This window comes from Pantherophis guttatus, chromosome 5 (genome assembly GCF_059756535.1).
Source record: "Pantherophis guttatus breed Tessera chromosome 5, ASM5975653v1, whole genome shotgun sequence".
Classification (NCBI taxonomy): domain Eukaryota; kingdom Metazoa; phylum Chordata; class Lepidosauria; order Squamata; family Colubridae; genus Pantherophis; species Pantherophis guttatus.
In genome coordinates this window covers 11,982,644-12,004,984 of record NC_142067.1, presented here as the reverse complement: position 1 = coordinate 12,004,984, position 22,341 = coordinate 11,982,644, and the positions used below count along the sequence as shown (strand labels likewise).

Sequence of the window (22,341 nt, the reverse complement as noted above, 5' to 3'; positions counted from 1 at the left end):
TTCCTATGATTATATGACAACAATGTGATGTCACACTTGCCAATTCTTCCTACGAACCTAGGACAGAGGTCTTCAAACTTGGCAGCTTTAAGGCTTGTGGAGTTCAACTTCCAGAATTCTCCAGCCAGCTCTGACCCAGGACACTGATGATAGCCTTTGATATGGGTCAAAGATGACATGCTACAATGTTTTGAGTGACACACCAATACTTGACAACAGCTATTCACCTCTCAGTGCAGACAAGTGGCCGCGGGACAAGAGTTACACTAATATCAAAGAAATGGTGGAATAGAATCAGTACAGAAAGGATGCAAAAGGAGGGACAGAATGAAATGTGAATGGCAAAAATTAAAATAATTTTTATTTATTTTAAATAATAATTAAATAGAATTGTTAAATTCTATTTAACAAATTGTCTTGTGGCGAGTTCGCCGTGAGTTTGCCTGCCGCAAGTTGGCCATGGTGAGTTTGCCTGCCGCAAGTTGGCCGTGGTGAATTGGTTGTGGTGAGTTGGCCGTGGCGAGTTGGCTGTGGCAAGTTGGCCGTGGTAAATTGGCCATGGCAAGTTGGCTGTGGCGAGTTGGCCATGGTGAATTGGCTGTGGTGAGTTGGCCGTGGTGAGTTGGTTTTGGAAAGTTGGCTGTGGCGAGTTGGCTGTGGTGAATTGGTTGTGGTGAGTTGGCCGTGGTGAGTTGGTTTTGGAAAGTTGGCTGTGGTAAGTTGGCCGTGGTGAATTGGTTGTGGTGAGTTGGCGATGGTGAGTTGGTTTTGGCGAGTTGGCTGTGGCAAGTTGGCCGTGGTGAATTGGTTGTGGCGAGTTGGCCATGGTGAGTTGGTTTTGGCAAGTTGGCCATGGTAAATTGGCCATAGCAAGTTGGCTGTGGCAAGTTGGCCATGGTGAATTGGCTGTGGCGAGCTGGCCATGGGGAGTTGGCCATGGGGAGTTGGCCATGGGGAGTTGGCTACAGCAAGTTTGCCATAGCAAGTAGGCTGTGGTACGTTATCCCATTCCCTCCCGAAGCTTCAAAACAATCACACATATAAACAGGTTGTGCTTTCTACAGTTTTCGGAGTCTGCAGAGGCCACAGTAGAGCAATCAGTGAAACTGCTTCAAGAACGAAGGTGTTTAGGTGATAACCCAGTTGTTTTGGCATTGCATCAAAGGCGTCTGCTATTATGGGTACTTTTTTTTTTTTATTCTCCTGTTGGTAAAACCATAGAATTTTCTTGGCTGAGTTTTTTTTGCAGAGTAGGGTCACCAGGTTTTCCCCCAACTCTATAAATCTATTTTCGACAGCTGCTCAGGGACAGCAAACAACACACACACACACACACACACACACACACACACACACAAGGGATAACATCAACGTCATTGGTAAAACAATTCTAGACATTGGGCAGAATGTGAGGTGGGAAAACCTGAAACCTGAGCAATTTCCACTTTTGTTTGCACCCAGCAGACGATTCCCAGTCGATCTTGACCTCCAGATCAAAGCAGAGCCCACACAACACTCATTTCCACTAGCAAAAAAAAAAAAAAGTAGAGCTTGAGGTTTATTTATTTAACATCAGCAAAGATCGAGACCGATTAACTGGAGAAAAGGGCTGAAGAGACAGGCCAAAGCAAGGGCAGGGAAAGACACGAACAAGCAAGAATTCGCATTAGCTATTTAGTTGTATCACAGCACAAAACTTTCCAGAGCGATTGAATCCCAGCTTTACGGGTAATTGGCATAGATAGTCCCAAAGGGAGTGGCTGGTTTGTGGGGAGGGAAGATTTTTCCCATTGGAAATAATGGCAGGGAATATATTTCGTTTAAATTCATTTGATGTTTGGTACCACGAGCTATCTGCAAAATCTTTTGAAAGGTATATAGACAGGGATGGGCTGCTGGGGGTTCGCAGGGGTTTGGGAGAACCTCTAGCTAAGATTCTGTGCAGTTTGGAGAGCCCCCAAATCTCACTCCTGGCTGGCCCCGCCCACCCTACTCTGCCCTCCCAGGAGACCCCACGCGGCCTGTTTTGGATGCAGGTAAGTGCATGGCGTGTGTGGAGGCTCAGGGAGGGCAAAAAACGGGCCTACCTGAAGTTCAGGAAGGCCGGAAACGGACCAGTTTCTGGCCTCCAGAGGGCCTCCGGAGCCTGGGGAGGCCATTTTCACCCTCCCGGAGGCTCGAGTAAAGCTTCCGGAGCCCAGGGAGGGCAAAAATGACACTCCTGCCCTGGTGCAGGAGACTGACTAGGCCATGCCCACCCAGCAACCGGGCAGTGAACCCCTTGCTAAAATGTTCGAAGCCCACCCCTGAACATAGATAGAGATACAGTTAATACAAATCCTTGCCTGTTTTCTGTCTCTCTCCCTCTACCTGATGTTCTGTGACTTCTTGCCAGTTCACAGTTCTGATATTTGCTGATGTTGAATGAACAAACATCAAGGTGCATTTTGTTAGCTGAACGGAGAGGTATGTTAGCTTGTTCTTATCTAGGAATTGATTGGCAGGGAGGCTGGGAGCTAGACTGGATATCACCCACCATAATTTTCTTATTTCATCTTGAGTGATTTGTATTTAAAATAAGAAAATGAGAAATATCTGAAACTAGAAGAAAAGAAATCGCTGGATTTTTCTCTCTTTTTTTCTGGTAGGATTGTGTTTTATATGATTTCGGCATAATTGTTCTGTCTGTTGAAGGGCCAAACACTGATGTAATGTTTTCTTTTCTCCTGGAATTTTGCCTTGAAATAATCCAAATCTATAATTTTCTAAGAAGGGAAAGAAAAGAAACCGACCAGCAGAAGTTGCAAAGATCAACAATGAAATCAATAGGATTTATTTCTTCTTAAATGCAATTTGGACCGCAGCCTATTTGCTTCATGTTCTTTTTCTTCTGATTATATACTTGCAGGAAAATACTGATAAAGGCTTCCAAAAATAAAATAAAATAAAATGATCTGCATATTGAAAGAGTTGCTAAACTTGTTCAAATAGGTATTCCCCCTCCCCACCTTTGGGAAAGATTATTCAGATGCAACTGTGTCTGGATAAGTGGACAATTGTTAGAGAAAGCAAATTGAATAAGTGAAACAGTTTATTTTGTGCTGGGAGTTTATTTTGTGCTGGGTTTGACCAGAAATAATGCCAATCTCAAACTTTCAAGCTCAGGAAGTATGTACATTGCAGAAATTATGATGAATAGCTAAAATTAGAAACAAATATTAGGAGCCTCAAAGCAAGAGTGTGAGGCAGCCTAGTGGTGAAGATGCTCGCCTCCCACTCAGAAGGTTGGGAGTTCAATTCTAGATAGATCTCACCTGGAAAAATAACACGTCCCTGTTGGTCAGGAAAGCTCAACAGAGGTTCCATTTCCTTAGGGCAGTGATGGCTAATCTTTTTCAGACCAAGTGCCCAAAGCCCGTGCGCCTGTCCGCAAATGTGTGGCCGCGTGCCTGAACCCGCCAAATACAATGCACACTGCCCTGCACAGCCCCCGCATGCACTCCACCCCCACATGCTCCCCACCCCCCGTGCATGTACCCCCCGTGCATGCGTGTGCACCCCTACACATGCACAGCAGAGACCCGAAGACCAGCTGGCCAGCGGGAGACAACGCGCACACGTGTGGCGGATCTGAACTTGTGTGACGGCTCGTGTGCCCACAGAGAGGGCACTGCGTGCCATTTCTGGCACACGTGCCACAGGTTCAACCATCACGACCTTAGGGCTGGATGAAACAGTCCTTCGCTGTTCCCAGGGCAGCCCCACGGGCAGGGGTGGGCTCCTGGGGGTTCGATAGGGTTTGGGTGATTCTCTAGTCAAGGATCGCCGGGGTTCCCCTTATAGAGGACAATTTACTGTTAAATAATTGCTAAATAAGAATAATAATGTAATAAACTGTTAAATAAAAAAATGTTGGATAGAGGATTAAGCACAAAAGACTTGTAACCGATCAATACACTTTCTGTAATTGTAATGGATGATAATTGTTTTATGTTTTAAGTTTTGTTTAAAAATAAAAATAAAATTTCAAAAAAAAAAAAAAAAGGATCGCCGGGGTTCAGCAAACCCCCAAATGTCACCCTGGGTGGCCACCCCCAGCCCAGCCCAGCACAGCACAGCCCTCCCAGCCTACCCCTTCCAGGAGTCTCCACGCATCCCGTTCATCATTCCAGGTAAGTGCAGGGGCTGTGCAAAGGATCTGGAAGGGCAAAAAACAGGCCTACTGGAGGTTCCGGAAGTCCGGAAATGGGTCTGTTTCCAGCCTCTGGAGGGCCTCTGAACCCCGGGGAAAGATGTTTTCGTCCTTCTGGAGGCTCGAGAAAAACCTCCGGAGCCTGGGGAGGGCAAAAAAGTCCCCCCTGCTGTGGTGCAGGCAGCCGACTAGGCCATTCCCATCATGGCCACGCCCATTCAGCAACGGGGCAGCGATGGATCTGTTGCTAAAGGATCTGAAGCCCACCCCTGCCCGATCTAAGCACCTCATGGGCTGGAACCGGCCCATGGGCTTGACACCCCTGGTCTAGCCCATACACAATCCAGATCTGCCTGTACACAATGCCATCTACTTTACTTGGTCGTGCCACTCAATGAATGCTATTCCTGCCACTCTACATCAGTCTCTGAAACCTCTTTGCGTAGTCTGCACCTTAAGTCCTGTCTAGCAGGGGTGAAATTCAGCCGGATCTATCCGGATCGCGCGATCTGGTAGTGCTGGCGGCGGGAGGCTCCACCCACCCACCCCGGACGTCATCATGTCCCATTTTTTACCCTCTGCGCATGTGTGGAGAAGGCACACACTCTCACATTTGCGAGCCGGTAGAGAAAGGTAAGTGAATTTCACCCCTGCTGTCTAATATAATAAATTCCTGCTTGTTTGTTTGTTTATTTTCAGGAAAGGATGGAATTTGCTGGCTAGTTGTATTTCAACCAGCATATTAGACTGAGATAGATGGGACAGCTTTTTTTTGCATATATATTTCCATGACTGATTTCCTCAAGCATCTCTAACTTCAATTTAACCAGATCTGGGGGAAAAAAATATACTCAGCTTCTTTTCTTTTTTCACCCCCCCCCATCTTTCTTTACACCAAACATCCAAATAGAAGATGCATAAATCTTCAGTGTTTGTTTCTCTTTCTATTTATCACGATGCTAATGGTTTTGTTTCAGCCTAGCTCTACGTCAATTTACATTTTTCGCCTTTTAGTCTTTATAGGTGTACTTGAGCACAGTTTTTCTAATTGAGATGCCTTATGAAATCAATGGTTGCCTAATAATATTAAGTTCTTGCACACACTCTGTCTTAATGCTTAATGTGTGTTCTTGCATTTCCCTTACATAGAAGTTTATGACAAGCGTTTTTGGAGATGCAAACTCTATTCTGCCCTTCTGGAAAGATTTGGGTACTCTGACTGAAATGCAGCAGAAATTGCCAGGTTGACTTAAGCAATGACAGCATGGATACTGTCATACAAAAGCACCTTCTCTGATGACGTTACATCCTAATTTGTAAACAGAAGACCTGCGCTTGTGGCCTACCCAAGAAGCTTTTTATGGCAGCTCTCACCTGTACTATACTCCTGTCATCATAATGGTGATAAATGTCCTGCCACAGCTGTTAAGAGCAACACTTTGCAGTGATGTGGACGGTAAAGCACTTCTCCTTTTGCTGGGCCAATCAAGATGCTGTAGGCTCCCTTATTCGGCTGAAACATTTTTGGAAAAAAGTCCAAACTATTTTCTTTTTTTAAAAAAAAATGTTACTCCAGAGTACTCAGAGACTTTAAAGTTGCTTTATCTCTCTCTCTCTCTCTCTCTCTGCCCACTCTATATCTCTATATCCACCCATCCACCCACCCACCCACCTACCCATCCACATCTATCTATCTATCTATCTATCTATTTATCTATCTATCTATCTATCTATCTATCTATCTATCTATCCATCCATCCATCTATCCATCCACCCACCCACATCTCTTTCTCTCTCTCTTCACCCATCCATCCACCTACATCTATCTGTCTGACTGTCTGTCTGTCTGTCTATCTATCATCTATCTATCTATCTATCTATCTATCTATCTATCTATCCATCCATCCATCATCCATCCACCCACCCACATCTCTCTCTCTCTCTCCACCCATCCATCCACCTACATCTATCTATCTATCTAATCATCAATCTATATCTATCTATCTATCTATCTATCTATCTATCTATCTATCTATCTATCTATCTATCTATCTATCTATCTATCTATTATCTCTCTCTCCCTCTCCCTCTCCCTCATCTCTATATTGATTCCCCCAAATATACACACATCGCATACATACAAACACTCTATGATGTCAAAAGCTGAGGTTGGCCCAAGATATTTGCTGCCTATTCATACATAGTCTAACGCTTTAGCTCCCTTTTCCCAAGTCATCCTCTGAATTTAATGGTTCAAGCAGCTGGGTCTTATTTTAGCAAACCCTTGAGATTGCCTCATAGGTTTAGGCAGCATAGAACATAGAATAGCAGAGTTGGAAGGACCTTGGAAGTCACTTAGTCCAAGAGTCTGTACCATTTCAGACAAGTGGCTACCCAGTCTCTTGAAAACCTCCAGTGATGGGGCACCCACAACTCCTGAAAGCAAGGCATTCCACTCCTTGATTTTTCTCACCATTAGGAAATTTCTCCTCAGTTCCAGGTTGCTTCTCTTCTTGGTTAGTTTCCATCCATTGTATCTTGTCCTGCCTTCTGATGCTTTGGTAAATCGTTTGCCCCAGGGGTGGGCTGCTGGGAGTTTGCAGGGGTTCGGGAGAACCTCTAGCTAAGATTCTGTGCAGTTCGGAGAACCCTCAAATCCCACTCCTGGCTGGCCCCTCCTATCCCGCCACGCCCCTCCAAGGAGTCCCCATGCAGCCCATTTTGGATGCAGGTAAGTGCAGGGCACACACGGAGGCTCGGGGAGGGTGAAAAATGGGCCTACCAGAAGTTCGGGAAGGCCAGAAATGGGCCTCTTGGGGAGGTCATTTTCACCCTCCCGGAGGTTTGAGAACAGCCTCTGGAGCCTGGGGAGGGCAAAAACGCCCCCCCACACCACGGTGCAGGAGGCTGACTAGGTCATGCCCACCCAGAAACCAGGCCGAGAACCCCTTGCTAAAAATTTTGAAGCCCACCCCTGGTTTGTCCCCTTCATCTTTGTGACAGCCCCTCAAATACTGGAACACTGCTATAATGTCAGAATGGCATGTGTTTGTGGAAAGGAGTCGGTTGAGCGATATACTCAGTTCCGGCTTTTAACAGAGAGGAACACTACTGCCACTGTGTCCTAGATTCACGAATGGAAGAACGTTGTCTGGGTTACTGCCATAATAAATCTTTCAGGCTAATCTAGTGGCCATAAAGTTCAGAGCACAAAAACAAGCCAAGTCCATGTTCGGAGTGCGAAAGCAGGCACACTGGGAGGACAGGGTACAAAGGAATAAATGAATTGGGAAATCAGGAGTTGAGACAAAGTCAAATGTCAGTGATGTTTTTGTAGCTAGAAGTTGAGGCCTTCAAGGACTGATGTTCCAGCCTTTGCTATATGCAGGTTGCTCGCAAAGTACCAAGAGCCTTGGTGGCGCAGCAGACTAAAGTGATGTTAAGTAGGACCAGCTGCTTGCAATTACTGCAAGTTCAAATCTCACCAGGCTCAAGGTTGACTCAGCCTTCCATCCTTTCGAGGTAGGTAAAATGAGGACCCGGATTGTGGGGGCAATAAGCTGACTTTGTATAAAAAAGAACACCACTTAGGGGGGGCCAAAAGCCCTACTAAGCAGGTATATACAAAAGTATGAAGGCTATTGCTTAACGCATTGTAAGCTGCCCTGAGTCTCCGGAGAAAGGGCGGCATATAAATCGAACCAATAAATAAATAAAGAAAGAAAAGTTTCTGACCTTGCCTGACCACAGATTAGGGTCAGACTTTGTTTTCTACAACAAAGAGCATTGCTTTGTTGGCGCTTCTAGAACCTCTTCTGGCTTTTGTCTGTCTGATGGTTTTACAGATTAACAGAGTTGGATGGGACCTTGTAGGTCATCTAGTCCAAAGCCTCAGCCCCCACCCAAGCAGGAGACCCTACACCTCATCTAGTCCAAAGCCTCAGCCCCCACCCAAGCAGGAGACCCTACACCATTTCTGAGAAATGGCAGTCCAACTCTAGACAGTGGGCAGAGTTAGCCTGCAATACTAACTACTGCGCCATCATGGCCCCTTGTAGAATATTTCTAATGATTATGCTGATAGTTTCTTCAGTCTGTCTACAGATGAACAACAATAAAAGCCAGTGGTGGGATTCAGCCGGTTCGTAAAAAACCACTTGTTAAATTGCTGGCTGGTCCCGCCCCTCCCCTCCCTGCCCCTTCCAGGAGCCCCCACATGCCCTGTTTCGGCTCCTAGGTAAGTGCAGGGAGGCCTACTAGGCCCAAAATGGGGTGGGGGGGAGGTACAGCACAGCCCCCCCCCCCGTGGCCCATTTTTTGCTCCCAGGAGGCTGCAGGGAGGCCTACTAGGCCCAAAACAGGGCATGGGGGTGGGTGCGGTGCAAGAGGACAAAAGGAAAATGGCTTGCTTGAAAACTGGATGAAGTAACAAAATCAAGGACTGAGATTGGGGGAAAAAAGAGAGAGAAGCACCTGTTCTCTTGGAGGATGCTTTGGTACCCTACTGCAATTAGTCTAATGGATTTCATCTCATTTAGATAATGATCTCCTCAGAATGCTTAAGGTGGTCTTTTTTTTGGCTCTGAGCCCTGCCTCTGTCCTTCCCCCCTCTTACCTTACAAGTGGAAAAAGACAGGTGGTTTTATAGAATGGGAATCCTCCGTTCAGGGGATTTTCGTATTTTCTTTACAAGAGATTTCTTTTCTCCCACCATTTGTCAACCCTCCAAAAAGGGAATTCTTCTGCGGGTTTGAACTTGACTCCTCTTGGATAAAAAAAAAAAAATCTAATCCTTAAAGATTTAATGATGGGTTTTTGCTCCTTGCTAATCTGTGACATCTTTTTAATTGCTTGTAGGATGTTTTCCTCTCCGAACTGGAATAATGCAGTGGTGTGACTAAAGTTTTTTTTTTTTTAAAGAAGTTCCTTAGAGGGACACTGCCAAAAGTTGTTCCTTGGCTGTGTTCCCGGTGAATGTAATTTAATAGGTGAGAAGACAAATGCAGGTATGATAATGGTGTGATAGTCTAAATTTAAATGAGATTGGACAGCTGTAGAATTTGTGTGTGTGTGTGTGTGTGTGTGTGTGTGTGTGTGTGTGTGTGTGACTAGTTAGGGACTGGGCTTGCTTTGTAACTCCTTAATAATTTCTCTTTTTCTGAAGTAATAATAATAATAACTTTTATTTGCGGTCACAGACCAAAATACAAATATAGTTACAAAAGAACGTGGGGAAAGTAACATCATAAACAGTTGGCTACCAAAAGCCTTGGCCGAGAGGAATTACAGCGTTCTCCTCTAATAGTTATAGCTCTTTAAAAAAATTTAGAAACCTGAAAAGTAATGTGTGAGGAGCCATCCCCTAAACAATATAAGGTCAAATTACTAGCATTGGATCCAGAGAGATCTGTTTCTAGGAGAGACAGTCTTTTTCTGAAGTTTTGTTTGTACTTCAGTGCATAAGTTTTTTTTTTTTTTAAATACTCATTCTAGTTCAACTCTAGTGTCCTAAGAACGCTACAGAGATAGTAAAATAGATGGAGTCTTTAGAGATTTACTCCATTGCCTCCTTCTTAGGGCTGAGAGACTGGCTGGCTCAAGGTCATCCAGCTGTCCCCCAAAGGTGGGAGTAGAACTGAGTTGCCTAGTTTCTAAGACTAGTATTGAGTTGCCTTAATTGGTCAATTAACCAGTGGAACGGCTTGCCTTCAGAAGTTATGGATGCTTTGTCAGTGGAGGTTTTTAAGAAGAGACTGGACAGCCACTTGCCTGAAACGGTTTTGGGTCTCCTGCTTGAACAGGGGTTGGACTAGATGACCCCCAAGGTCCCTTCCAGCTCTATTCTGACTAATCACTATGCCAAACTGGTTCTTAAGCAGGTAATGCAACTCATATTGTAGGACCATAGAATCTTAGGACTGGAGGCCTTCAGGTCCAACCCCCTGCCAAAGCAGGAATCCAAATATCATTTATAGGGCTTGAGTAGAAGCCTGAGAAAAGTCAAATTTGCTTTAATGAGTAGCAAGAGTTGAGGTGCTCATAGTCCTCCAAGTTTTGAAGCCCTACCAAAGTACTTTCAAATCATGCATAGCCATTGGTGGGATTCAAATACTTTAACAACCGGTTCTCTGCCCTAATGACTGGCTTGGTGGGTGTGGCCATGGTGGTTGTGGCCAGGGTGTGTGACAGGCAGCACTTGGCCTCCTGCACCCCCCTGGGAGCGAAAACGGGCCGTGGGGGGATGTGCCACCACCCCGTGCCCCGTTTTGGGCCTAGTAGGCCTCCCTGCACTTACCTGGGAGCCAAAATGGGGTGCATGGAGACTCCTGGAAGGGGCGGGGAGGGGAAGGGTGGGACCAGCCAGCAATTTAACTACCAGGAGCCATGTCACCTGGCATGCGTGGTGTCAGCTGTTCCTCTTCTGGGTTTCTGGTGCGCATGTGCACGCAACGATCAGCTGGCCTTTATGCATGTGGCAGTGCTGGAAACTGAAAGAGGTGTTCGGTGAGCATGCACGCTAACCAGCTGATCGGCATGTGCGCATGTGCAGCAGTAACAGGAAGACTTGCTAGCCGGCGTGCAATTGCGCGCCAGAAACCGGAAGTAAATTTTTCGGTGCATGCATGCCTTCTGGGTAACTCCTTTTCCTGATTGTGGCCCAGTTGCTCTTGTGCGTGAAATGCTCCCTTTTTGGTAATTGATGCGGCGCATGTGCGCTCCCTTTTCAGTACTTGGTGCCGAAAAAGTTCACCATCACAGGTCTATGGAATTCAAGGGAGATTGGATTTAGTTTGCTTGTGATTACATAGGGATCCTAGGCTGATTCCTCTTTTCACTCCACTGCTAGGGTTTCTAACTCTCTCCCTTACATTTAGTTTTGTTCCCTCATCCCAGGTTTTTCTTTGTAAATATTTTTATTTTTTAATCGCTGTACATATTATGGACCACTTTTTGTTCTCCAGTTGTTCTCCAGTTCTGTTTTCAATTTTTTTTTTTCAGGGCCCAGTTGCTCTTTTAAGCCAAATTAATCTTGATTCCCTCTTCATTTCTCATGCAGCCCAATATTTATAACTGAAAATACATTGCCATTTGGTTATTTTATTAAGTTTGAATTGCAATGAGTACCACGCAGACATATATTTACAATTTATAACTAGAACTATATTACAGTTGGAATTTTTTCTTTAAAGTGTAAGTTTAAAGGATCAAAATATTTGTATTGATGCTTATAAATAGAACTAGTATTGTACAGTTTTTTTTCTTCTGCATAATTTACAGTATGCAATAAAGGACTAGGTTTGTAGATCATATTTGTTAAATAAAGTAACACAATCAGAAGGGATATACCTGAGATAAGATTGTCACATAAGCATAACTCATAGGCAAATTTATCTATACCAAATGTTGTCCTAATTTTCTCTTGAATGTTGACAAACTTTTTCTCATGTATTATTGTAGCTGAAATGCTAAAGGGTGGATCAATTCTCTAAAATGATTTATTGTCCTGTTGGGAAAAGGCTTAAGAAATATTAATGATCAGAGAATAAGCAATACTTTGTAAGTATTAATTAAAACAATTGATAAAAAGTAAAGGAAAGAGCAACTCTGTACGTCTGTTCGGAACATTATTTAAAAATTGACTGCCCTACTGTTAGAATCCTCCTAACATGGTTGGTTGTTTCTAGCTATGATTAACTTTTTTGTCAATGGAATTTCCATGCCAAGGAGATGGGTAAGGAAAAAAAAATTATGGGATTGTTGGCCTCATGCCTTCATATTCTGACAATCTTCAGCCAATTTCTATGCATCACATATACTGCCTTAGTCTTTATATCTTAATTTTCCGTCACATTTTAAATATTTAGCACTCAGTGCAAAAATCCAATAGTGATTTGGCCAGTGTTTGTTAGATATAGACAACACAGTGCTGTGAAAACAAAAGAGGTCTTCTGGATCAGATTAGAAGACTATTTGATTCATATTCTGGACCATATCATGGTTCAGTATCAGAGGTGGGATTCAGCCAGTTCAGACTGGTTCGGGAAAACCGGATGTTAATTTTATGTCCAGTTCGATGAACCAGTAGTTCTGACGACCAGCAGGCCCCGCCTCACTCCGTCCCTCCCAGAAGTCCCCATGTGGCCCATTTTTAATCCCAGGTAAGTGCAGGGGGCATGTGGAGCCAATGGAGGTGGAAAACGGGCCTCCCAGAGGCCTGTGGAGTGGCCTATTTCCAGCCTCTAGAGAGCCTCTGGAGCCCGGGGAGGTTGAAAACAGGCCCTCCACAGCCCATTTTTGCTCCCAGGAGGCTGCAGGGAGGCCTACTAGGCCCAAAACACGGTGCAGGGGGGGTAGGGGTGGCCCCACCCTGTGGCCTGTTTTATCTCCAGGGGGGTGCAGGAGGCCGAATGCTGCCTGTCACACCCCCTGGCCATGCCCACCATGTCCACGCCCACCCTGTCAATCATTAGGACAGAGAATCGTTTGTTAATTTATTTGAATCCCACCATGTCCAGTACATTCAGAAGGATGTCAGTTTTGGAAGACAGTTTTCTTTTTGCTTCTAAACTGCCACATATTTTAGCTGGGGAAGTTGGGAGGGGGATTTTGTTGGAGCGGTAGAAAGTTAGTTATAACAACATTCCGTATTCAAGGACTTTTGCCTGCGTCTGATGGAGACTGCCTGAAGATTGTATCCGGTGGTGTGTGAAGAGTTGATCGGGCAATGTGATAACTTGTGGGTGTGGGCAGGGCTGTGAACTCTTAGCTGGGTGAGGGAAACCTGGAAGCTTTCAAATTCGGGTTTTCCCAGATGTGCCAACATGACATCTCTAATAAATTGGAACTTTGAGGAACCTCAGGCCTCAGAGCTTTATTTTGTTGGGGGTGTTCCTTGGAACCCTGACAAAGGATCTCAAATAAGGACAAAAAGAGTCCGTTTCCATCCTGGAGACTAAGAGTATATTTCAAGACATACCTCTTCGTGAATCCAGAAGTAGATAACAGTGATCAAGTCTGGTAATCACTAATCATACAATCCTTCATGACTTTGTTCTCTTTCGTAATCATCTATACTGACTTATGGTAAATTATGTAGTATAGGAAGTCCTTGGCTTATGACCACAATTGAGCCCAACGTTTTTTTGCTGCTAAACAAGACAGTTTTCAAGTGTAGGCCAAACAATGAGCACTTCTGAAAAAGTTGGGAAAAAATGCAAAAACAAAAAAACAAAAAAACCTGGAAGGAAAAGCAAAAGAAAGGGGTGACGTTTGGCGAGCTAACGCCACGCTACACACATTCACATGTGTTAACATCCACCCTTGAGCACAAAGTCACACGCAAAGTTTCTCAACTTTGGCAACTTTAATGCCAGCTAGGGATTTCTGGGAGTTGAAGTCAACACATCTTCGAGTCGTCAAGGTAGAGGGACATTGCTTTAGGGGGGAAACTTTTGCCATATAATCCCTGGGTTGCCAGGGATATTGCCTTCATTAGCTTTTGTCTGCTTGCTGCAAAAGCTGAACAGGAGCTGGATCAGCTAGCTCTCCCAGACTGATGATGTTTTTTTACATAAAGCCAGAAAGAGAAAAATCATAATGTGGGATAAGAAATGGATAAAGTCACTGGATACCTCAGCTGCTTTCAGTACCATTAATCATAGGTCTGTGCCTTGGCGGTTTCCCTCAGATTTAAAGGATCTTTATCACTTTAATATATTTCTCTCCCTTTCTCCTCCATCCTTCTCCCCCCTCTCTCCCGCTCTCCCTCCCTTTCTCCCTCCCCCTTTTACTCCCTCCCTCTCCCGCTCCCTTTCTCGCTTCCCTCCCCTTCCTTCCCTCCCTCCTTCCCTCCCTCTTTTCTTCCCTCCCACAGCTGGTATCCTCTCAAAAATGTTTTGAAGAGGGACATGTCACCCCGGCCATCTACCAGTCAGATGAAAAACAAGAGACTTTGAAGTGGATTGTTAGCCATGGAACAAATGTTTGGAAAGCAAGTTGTATGAATGGTTCAGCAATTGTATGGATTGAGAAATTTGATCCGGGCTGCTTAGAAGCTTTGTCTCGTTTCAGTAATTCTCTTGCTCCTTACAGAATAGAAATAGGTCTAAAACAGAACGACAACAGCAGCTTTGAAGACAGACAGGCAGAAAATTAGCAGAGCACATCCATGAACACCAGTAGCAGCCAGAAGACAAGATGAGAACTCCTTAATCTCGCAATACATGGACAGATTCAACCACCGTTTCCACTATGAGATCCTAAGACTGAGCTAAATAAATAAATAAAAATTCTAGGGAATTCCTAGAAGCTTGGCATTCAGGCAAATCTGCCATCAATAAGCACATAGAAATCATATTTACACACCATAAAAAAAGCTAGGAAGGAAACAAAAAGAGCAGAAGACATCGCCTCTAGCAGCCCATATCCAGATAAGCAGGGATTAACACCAGACAAACAATCAAGCAGAGAACAATAGCCTAATAAAGGAACCACCAAGAAAGAAACCATATCCTCACCAAAACTGGCAGGGCATATATATATATAGGGAGCAAACCTCACACTCACTCATACTCACACTGATAATGATACCTAGTTGGGTAATGAAATGTCTGCAAGCAAATAACCAAGTTCAGAAAGCACCAAAGACTCCATAGCAAAACCCTGAGCTACATATATTCTCTTCTATTCAAAAATATTAAACCTAGGAGCTAACATTGGCTTATCTTCACAGGTTAAGGAGGCTTGGACTTTTTGAAAGCTTGGATGGGATGACATCCCTCCCAAAAATTGAGAAATTGACAAATTGAGAAAAGAAAAAAAAATCCCTAAAGAAGAAACTACATGAGTGTGTCCAAGAACTCACCAAGAGCCGAGTTTGAGTCAAAGCAGATTTTGAAGCAGAATGAGCTGCAGGTAGATAACTGGATTTGGAATATTCCTGTTGTGGCCTGCCAGCGGCCAGCAGAGCTCGCAGCAAATTCAGACAGTGAGGAGGCTGGGGAGGAATGTGGGCCTGTCCTGGAGTCTGGGGAAGGCTTGGACAATGGCTCTGAGACGGAGGCAGAGAGAGGGCCAAAGCCATCTGGTAGTTCTTTGCTGCCTCTGGAGTCTCCGGAGTCTGACATCAGCAAGGCAGAAGAACAGTGTGAGCCTGTTCCCAGTGTGCGCATGCGCAGAGCTGTCAGGAGACAGGAACAATTAAGAAAACAGGGTCGACTTGGGAGTAAGGCTTGGAGATGATTGGCCCCTCCCATAAGACATAAAAGAGAAGCGAATGGCACATGAGCTTTTGCAGGAAGCAATTAGTTCATCTGTTCGGTAAAAACTATGGAAAAGCTCTGTTAGACTCTGTGCTAAATTTGGCCTTGCCCTGCGTCTGGCAATTAGTTCTCTGGCAGTATTCCAAGGGAGATAAGGTGAGTGTTTGTAAACACTCCCCTGAAAGACTGTTTGAGAAGCCTTTTGACTGGGAATGACAATAATTCACAGCCGTCTGAATTAAAGAGGTTTGCCGGGACTAAGTTTGTGCCGTATACTGTCTAAGGAAGCCTAGATCAGAACAATTCGTTTCATAATGCTCCAGATGAAGGGGGGAGGGAAACCCACCTCTGGGGAAAACAAGAATCCATGTATTTCCTCCCAGGTGAATTTTTAAACATTCTTTGCAGAAAGCTCAATGCAAATAACATTTTGCTACTCAGAAAGCTGGAACATCCGCCATATGTACCTTAAATCGTGTCAGTTTTAAGCCCATCTCCTTCAGTCAATTCTTTTTAAGTCACAATTTTAATTGGATGGATGTGTATTTGTATTTTTTTTTTCTCATTTGTTGCAGCTAGAGTCACCTTTTCTCATGAAAAGAAGGGAGTTCTCGGGGAAAGGGTATCGAAATTGGCAAGATGGTAGCACAGCTTCATAATTGACAGCTCTTTCTCTCTTTCTCTCTCTCTTTTGTACATACATGCCATCATTTGTCATTTGGAAAGCCCCTGTAAGCACTTTTTTTTCCGGTGAAGACTCCTGAGAATTCTTCTGACAGCCTAGAAAACAAACAAACGGATAACAGAATAAATCAGCGCAGAGCTCTGACTTGAATGACAGGCTCAGATTATCATGTTTGAAGACACGGGAGGACCCAGCTTTCAGGAGAAGTCTGCAATGTTGGAAAAGATGGAAGAAAAGAGAAAAAGAGGACAAACAAGAGCAAGGAAGAAGAACTCGGGCAAAGCGGATGGCCATTGGAGGACCTGAAACACCAGGCTGGGAATAATTCATTAAGAATCAATGCAAACCTGGTGGACATACTGTAACCTACAGTATTAATATTAAGTTTTGTTTCAAGGTATGAACAGAAGTATCTTACGAAGCATAAATAAAATACCAAATTTCCTCACTACTCAAATCTCATTAAGTACAGATCTATAGACAGGGACAATGTTCTCCTAAACCATTAGAGATTTGGGGGAGTGATTATAGAAGTCTCAGAAGAAAGAAAAACCTGTTTTTCAGTGTGATATTGGTTTTCACCTGATTGTCTGTCTGTCTGTCTGAGTGTCTGTCTATCTATCTATCTATCTATCTATCTATCTATCTATCTATCTATCTATCTATCTATCTATCTATCATCTATCTATCTATCTATCTATCTATCTATCTATCTATCTATCCATCCATCCATTCATCCACCCACTCACCCATCTATCTATCTATCTATCTATCTATCTATCTATCTATCTATCTATCTATCTATCTATCTATCAATTCAATTTATATGCCGCCTTTCTCCGGAGACCCATCCATCCATCCATTCTATCTATCTATCTATCTATCTATCTATCTATCTATCTATCTATCTATCTATCTATCTATCCATCCATCCATCCATCCATCCATTCATCCACCCACCCACCCACCCACCCACCCACCCATCTAAAGGAGAGTGTACCATGGTACCATATTGTACCATGTAAAGGTACAATATCTATTTTCTTACTTCTTCGTAGGATTTATGTGTGTTATTCCTCTAGCAGGTTTTTCCTACATAACGTTTTCCTACGTACCTTTATAGGGAGGATACATGAGATGTGGGTGTGGCTTACTGATGATGGCTAACGAGCCAGAAATAGATCTATATAAGTCTCTCACCAGCAGCAAGAGCTTGCTGGCTGCCAGAAAGAAAAAAGCCCAGAATCGAGTGGATGTGATTCCACTGAGCTAGGGCTGCAGAAAAACCTTGGTTACGTAGGAAAAACCTGGGTAGAGGAAAAACACACATAAATCCTACGAAGAAGTAAGAATATATATATATGTATGTATGTATGTATGTATGTATGTATGTATGTATGTATGTAGGTCTTTGGTTATTTGGGTTTTCTCCCGCGTAAAATTGGAGGTGTCTTGGCAACGTTTCGACGAAGTCTCATTCGTCATCTTCAGGCTGGTGTTTTTGGCTTCGTGCTTCTAGGAGCAATGTGTGTGATCACCCGCGAAAACCTCAGAAAACAAATACACACACACACACACACACACACACACACAAACACACATACTCATCTCATCAGACTCTGGGCAGCTAAACCAAAGAATAAATGTACAAAAAAACCGACAATGTCCTTATTAATTATAAAAAAACTATAAAAACAAAACAAATAACAAATGGAGGGCTATTCATAATAATGGAGCCACCTCACAAATGATCCATCAATGGATGGAATTCTGGAACCAGACATGCGTTCTCATAAATATGTACTTGCAAGATTCTTTAATCTTTCCAAGAGACCTGAGGCTAACAGACATCAAGATGATGCCCACAAAAAAACCCCAGGCAGAGCTTTGATCACAGTTATGGGCACTTGTTGACTTTTTTTTAACCATACCCCGCACACATCCCTGCATGTTCATGTGGACGGAAGGGTTATCAATGCTGTCCTTGGCCCTCATACCACGTGGGTGTTGATAGTTGGCTGCAGAACTCGATGTTCCACATGGTGTGTGCATTCTAGAATATTCTGTTTTCTCTAATCTGGCCATTCTGAGGTGACGGTCATTTTTCAAATCTAGAAATCTAGAAGTTTCTAGAAGACGAAGTCATTTGTGCTATTCTGGCCACCGTCCAGCCTTGAAAACACTTCCTGAGTCTAAAGTCGTATTTAAAAATCTATCTTGGAGATTCTTTAGGAAAAAAAAACCTCAGTCCTTTCTGTGTTGGGGAAAGAAGACATCAAGACAGAGAGGAGAGGGGAAAAAAGGATGCCTTAGAGAAAATAAAATTATCTCCATTTTTGTTGGATTCAGTACTATCGCCTCTGTGACCTTAATAGAACAGAATAACAGAGTTGGAAGGGATCTTGGAGGTCTTCTAGTCCAACTTCCTTCACAAGCAAGACGCTCTATGCCATTTCAGGTAAATGGTTGTCCAATCTCTTCTTAGAAACCTCCATTGATGGAGCATCCACAACTTCTGAAGGCAAGCCATTCCATTGGTCTAGCGGTCAAGAAATTTCTCCTTATTTCTAGGTTGCTTCTCTCCTTGATTAGTTTCCCTCCATTGCTTCTTGTCCTGCTTTTGGGTGCTTTGGAGAATAGGCTAACCCCCTCTTCTTTATGGCAACCCCTCAAATTTTGATGTGACTGCTATTGTGTCACCCCTAGTCCTTCTTTTCACTAGACTAGCCATACCCAATTCCATCAAGCCAGGAGAAAAAAAAATCAATGGAGGCTGGCTACAAAAAAAGAAAGTGTTTATTTGGTTTCCAGAAACTTCAGTGACAGCAGCAATGTTTCTGGGGTGGCTTACCAATTGGCTGAGTGAGTGGATGGATTTTTATAAGGTTCTGGGGTTTTGTAAATGAGATGCTCCAGAGGTTGTACAATGTAGTGAGCCTTGTGTCTTTTACTATTTCAGTGGTGGTGGGTTAATCCTATTATGTCCTAAAGATCTTGTCCCATCCTTAGAATTTGGGTGGGGGAGTATAAATTCTTAATCCCATCAGCTCTAGCCTTCTGTGGGAGCTTACGGCTGAAGGCGTTTTGTTCATGAATAGGCCCAGTTTTTCAGAATGGATACCAAATCTCCATCCCAAAAGACTGGTCTTTTCTGCTTGAGGCTGTTTTCCCATGGTAGGAAGACTGGTCTGCTTTCTGCCTTTAAGAACATGTTTCTCCATTTCTCCTTTGGGGAAATATTCTATTTTTAATATTTTTAATATTAAAAATATTAAGAATAAGGAATATTTTAATATATTCTTTTTAATATTAAGAATAAGGAATATTTTAATCCGGGGAACGGGGGCTTCCTACAACACCGTCCACTTTTCCTTGTCTTAAAAATGTAATAAAATGACCAGGGCCTTTAAATATCTTTTTCTTATCTTGTTTTTAAGTTATCTTATTTGGCAGGTGGGATGATCCACTCCACAATAACACCTTCATTTCATGCCACATCCTTGAAACCGATTGCAAAGCTTTTGGGTGATGCTGATAATGTTGGCAACAGTACACGTCAAAGTGATAATCTCTCTTCTCTTTTTCACTCCTTTTTTTTCATCAGCGCCACTTTTCGGTGTCGGTGTGACTTCTGAAAAAAAAAAACAAGACACCTCCAAACACAAACTCACTCGATGTATACACAGAAGGGTTTTCCCATTTGCAATCCACCCACCAATATTCTGTCAATGTTTTATTCATGACTTTGTTTTTTCGATGCTTCAGGCTATCTCATTGTATAAATGCTTCTGCTCAGATGGAATAATTATTATTATGCCTAATGGCTTTCTTACCATTAATTGGCAAGTTCCAGAGAAGTTTTTTTTCTTCAACCACACCTGAGCCAAACATTTGTTAAGCACAGATAAGCAAGATACAAGTAGTCCTCAACTTATGACTGCAATTGAGCCCAAAATTTATGTTGCTAAGTGAGACAGTCATTAAATGAGTACTTGGCCCCATTTAGCAAAATAAGCAGAGTTGGAAGGGAGCTTGAAGATCTTCTAGTCCAACCCTCTGCTCAAGCAGCAAACCTTATATGCCACTGTTAAGGAAATCATTGTAATTGTTAAGCTAGTAACACAGTTGTTAAGTGAATCTAGCTTCCCCCGTTTGTTTGTCAGAAGGTCACAAAAAGTGACCACATGACCCTGGGACACTGCAACCGTCAAAAATATGAGCCAGTTATCAAAAGTTTGAATTTTGATCACATAATAATAATAATAATAATAATAATAATAATAATAATAATAATAATAATAATAATAATAATATAATAATAATTTTATTTCTATACCGCCCTTCTCCCAAAGGACTCAGGGCGGTATACAGCCTATTTAAAAACACAAGACAAAACAGCAATTAAAATTTAAAATAATTAAATAAATTTGGCTCAATTAAAACCCCAGAAATTTAAAATACAATTTAAAACTATTATGTTGATAGCCCGGCCTGGCGGAACAACAGGGTCTTCAGTGTGCAGCGAAATACCCGGAGGTCGGAGATCTTACGTATTTCCGGGGGCAGTTCATTCCACAGGGTTGGGGCTCCCACAGAGAAGGCCCTCCCCCTGGGTGTCGCCAGCCGACATAACTTGGCCGATGGCACCCTGAGGAGACCCTCTCTGTGGGAGCGGACTGGTCGGTGGGAGGCTATTGGTGGCAGAAGACGGTCTCGAAGGTACCCGGGTCCTTCCATGAACATAGGGATGCTACAACTGTCATAAGTGTGAAAAATGGTCGTGCCCCTTTTTTCAGCGCAATACTAATTTTGGTTACTAAGAAATGGTTGTAATATAAGAAAGACCAACGAAAAAGGAATTGAAGATTGCTCAACTGTCTTTTAGAGTGGAAGGCCAGCCATGTCATCGGAATTATTTTTTCAGACATACGAAATATGATATTTTGTTATGCATGACTAACATTCGCAAGTTGTAATCCCCCCCCCTATGCAGCCTGTCTATTGGTATTTTATTTTGCAATAGATTTGAAGCAGGACTTGGCAACCAGCATCTCGCAGAGGGATACACTTTCCAGCCTTATTTTAGTGGCCTTCAGCACTTCAGGTTTCTGCCACTTAAATGGGGAGCTATTTTGACAATCATAATAGCGAGACTCATTTCTGTGCTCCAAGAAAAGGTTCAGAACAGCGGTTATCGTCCCCTTGCCTTGTAACATGCAAATCTATTACTCTCAAGAAGGCCCCAAGTGAGGAAGTGCTGTTGAAATTTTTGAGAGGACCCACTAAGGCTTCCCTTATCTACTTAAGGAAAGAGTACGGCAAAAATCTGATTAAAAAAGGTATCTCTAAAAGCACTAAGCTCGTAATGAAAGAAAGTTGATTTTGATTTCTGTTATGAAATTACAATTTCCGCTGCTTTAGAAAAGGCTCTAAGCAGTGGTGGGCTTCAAATAATTTAACAACTGCTTCTCTGCCCTAATGACCGGCTGGGTGGGCGTGGGCATGGTGGGCGTGGCCAGAGGGTGTGACAGGCAGTACTGGGCCTCCTGCACCCCCCTGGGAGCAAAAACAGGCTGCGGGGGGGGGGGTCGGGGATGCGCCGCACCCCCCACACCCCATTTTGGGCCTAGTAGGCCTCCCCGCACCATCCTGGGAGCAAAAATGGGCTGCGGGTGGTGGTGGTGCGGCACCCCCGTGTGTCCCATTTTGGGCCTGCTAGGCCTCCCTGCACTTACCTGGGAGCCAAAAAGGGGCGCGTAGTTGGTTAGAAAGTAAAATACTGTATACTCGATATATAATGAAGTAGGAGATATGTAAATTTGTATATAGAGCAAGGAATAGATTACTTATTAACTTGATTTTGACGTAAATGTTAGAAACCAGAGACGTTGAGCAATGTCCATTGTTTTAATTTAAAACTAATAAAATAATAATTATTTTATAATAATTATCCTGGAAGGGGCGGGATGGGGCGTAGCCAGCCAGCAATTTAACAACCAATTTGCCCGAACCGGCCTGAACCAGCTGAATCCCACCATTGGCTCTGAGCATTTCTATTCTCCCTTTGAAGGAAGGTAAAAAACATTTATGGGAATTATGTAGGAATATAGGAATTTTCTCAGGTACAGGGGTATGCATAAGAGAACCTAGCTTGGCCACAGTGGCAAAGAAGTTGTAGATGCAAACACAGATAGCCTCCCATT

The 22,341-nt window shown here is 43.4% G+C and overlaps 1 long non-coding RNA gene across 1 annotated transcript; it reads right to left on the bottom strand.

The window, feature by feature from the left end:
• Positions 1 to 15,962: 15,962 nt before the first annotated feature.
• Positions 15,963 to 18,227, bottom strand: LOC117664113 (uncharacterized). The gene is made up of 2 exons (XR_004590924.3): positions 18,070 to 18,227; positions 15,963 to 16,233 (listed from the first exon to the last, which is right to left on the bottom strand). It is a non-coding gene; the product is annotated as an uncharacterized LOC117664113 (long non-coding RNA).
• Between the last annotated feature and the right edge of the window lie 4,114 nt (positions 18,228 to 22,341).